Source organism: Mustela putorius, unplaced genomic scaffold, assembly GCF_011764305.1.
Source record: "Mustela putorius furo isolate JIRA1106 unplaced genomic scaffold, ASM1176430v1.1 tig00000083_pilon_pilon_pilon, whole genome shotgun sequence".
Taxonomy (NCBI): Eukaryota; Metazoa; Chordata; class Mammalia; order Carnivora; family Mustelidae; genus Mustela; species Mustela putorius.
This window is the reverse complement of record NW_025421273.1, coordinates 25,459,157-25,461,946: the sequence shown is the minus strand read 5'-3', so window position 1 is coordinate 25,461,946 and position 2,790 is coordinate 25,459,157. Positions and strand designations below refer to the sequence as shown.

Below are 2,790 nucleotides of genomic sequence, written 5' to 3'. Positions count from 1 at the left end.
CTTTCTACCTCCTGCTACACTCAATAACTATTTACTTTTCAGGGTTCAGCCAAAAAAGTTACTTTGTCCAATGTCCACCCTATCTTCCACACAGATTAAATTGGATTTATTTTTTATGTGTTTATATAGGATATCAAACCTTATCATTTTCAATTCTATAAATGCAAAAAATTATTCAGTGTATATCTTCTCTACTAAAAGCGCCATAAGGACATGAACCATATGTCTTATTCCTATTCTACTTCCAGCATGCAGTGCAATGTATTACATTTTGGATTTTTTTTTTTTTGACTGAACAACAATGCATTTTTAGAAAAATTTAAATATCAGTGATGTATCTCAAATTTGAATCTTTATTATACAATTTACCTCTCCATAAAGACATTATTTTATTTTACCTTTTATTAGATTTTTTGTCTATATGGCTTAACTACTACATTCTTATTATCTGTACGCCTTATCAACTTCATCTTATCCCCCATATATTTAGCAAGCACCTACTACAATAATATTTTAAGCATATTATGGACTACAGCTATTCTAATTTAATTTTATGTATTTTTGTTTTCATGTTGCATGTGGTAATGCATGTGTATATTGAACCTGTTCTACATGTAGTTTCCCTAGTATTCATCTCGATTTTATAGAAGAGGAATCTAAGCTACAGGAAAGTCAAATATCTTGCCTCAGGCCACATAAGGAGGAAATGCAGAGTCAAAATTTTGACTCAAATAGAGAATTTCCAGAACTTATATTCTACCAGGAACATAGAGAAATGAGTAAGAAAGTTCAGCAGACACTGAGGAAATAAGTATTCAGTGGCATGCAAATGCAAGTTAATTAATAACTTCGATATCATTGTTATTGATGATTAGACTGCCCACTGAATATAATAGAAGTCTTGATTCTCAGTAAACTCTAATTAAAAAAAAAAAAAAGTTGTTTTGGGGCACCTGGGTGGCTCAGTGGTTTGGGCTGCTGCCTTTGGCTCGGGTCATGATCTCAGGGTCCTGGGATCGAGCCCCGCATCGGGCTCCCTGCTCCGCAGGAAGCCTGCTTCCCTCTCTCTCTCTCTCTCTCTCTGCCTACTTGTGATCTCTGTCTGTCAAATAAATAAATAAAATCTTAAAAAAAAAAAAGTTGTTTAAATAAATAATGCTTTGGTTTTAGTACATAGTTTATCAGAACTATTTATACTCTTAACACGCATGCATGCGCGCACACACACACACACAAACTCATAGAGATTTGAGGGGGTTTTACATCTTGTTGACTAAAAATCATATGTCTGGGTTTGTGATAAAGAAAAATACAGCACCACTGTCACTTTGGAAGAGGCCTGCATAGTTTGAGAGCTACAGCAAAAAATGAATGTGTTATATTCCACTTTAAGAAGCCACCTCAAGAAGAAGAGTATTGTCTTTTTCTTCAGTTATAAAGAGATTCAGTATCCATATAGAGTGTTCTTCCAGCTGTGTTCTTCTGTCCTTGCCCCCCATATCTGACAATAGCAGATGATGATAATGGAGATTTATAATGAATCTGTCTGCAAAGGGCAGTGCTCTTTGCTACTGTCATTATAGCCAGGGTCTAGACTTCCAAGCTGTGAACTGGGTTCTTCAAATAAATTGTCCAAAGAATGCCAGCACACATATTCACAGGGAAGGTGGAATGGCAGGGTACAGAAAGGATGGCAAAGCTATATTAATTTTGCTTCTCTCAGAAGAAAAACAGATGGTTCAGAAGCTTCTCATTGCCTGTGAGGGAAATCAGAATCAATCCAGATAAAGTCAGAAATATTTAGAAAATAATCGGAATTGTTTTTAGACCAAGATCAAGATTTAAAAGAAAAGGTTCAAATATATTTGTCCCCTACATTCATTCAACATATCTGATGAAGGATAAAGAAGTATATGAGGTAAGCAGGTTACCTATACCCAAATATGGCCTGTCTCTTGCTCTTGCTGTTGGAGCCACAGGTAAGATTTCTTCAGCAAATGAAGAAAAGGCCCACCAAAGAATTGTTAATGATTTCAGATAATAAAGTAATTGTGTCAAGAACTGTTCCCTCACCAATGAGGAAGTGGAAGAATTTAGAGCTTATTTCAGTGAAGAAATTTCCATCCTTCAGAAAGGTGAGAAAGGACCAGAAGGGTCAGAGTCCAGACTGGCTAGTGGCATTAGGGATGAAGGGGAAGAATAGAAGATAAATGAGGAGGAAATGGAAGAGAAGCTGGGAAAAGCAAAAGATTGTCAATCTCAATCTGTCACTAACACTGATGAGGCACAGAAGATCAAGAAAGGTCCTATGCTGTTTTTGGATAGAGATGAAGAGAAAGAGACCTGATACTGACTTCTTCAAGGTCAAGTGGCACAGTATCTTTTGGGTTGGACCTTAAAAAGCATAAATAATTATAGAAGAAAGCAGTTTCAAATACAGAGTCAAGAGAAAAATGACCATGGTTGCAGAAACAAATAAGGTAATGAAGAAAAATTCATATATTTAATGTATAAATGATTATACAAAGTTTAAGATTCTATAAATTACAAAAATGTATCTGTTCATTCAATTTACATTTATTTACATTACTTTCATGGGAGAACTTACATGTGCAAATGACTTAGTTCACAATAGCTTCTTAACACCCTATGTAGTGTCTGAAAATTATCTCAAGGGAGTTATTAAATTTCTATAATCAAAAACGTAAATGCAGCCTGAGGAGCCTGTATTTCATAGTAAATATAGAGCTGGGAAGAACCTTAAAATATAGGTGGTCTCTTCTCAGCTGA

At 35.2% G+C, this 2,790-nt stretch overlaps 1 pseudogene; it reads left to right on the top strand.

Annotated features, from left to right (window-relative positions):
- The first annotated feature begins 1,289 nt into the window (after positions 1-1,289).
- LOC101670032 lies at positions 1,290-2,399 on the top strand (annotated as a pseudogene).
- The last annotated feature ends 391 nt before the right edge of the window (positions 2,400-2,790 follow it).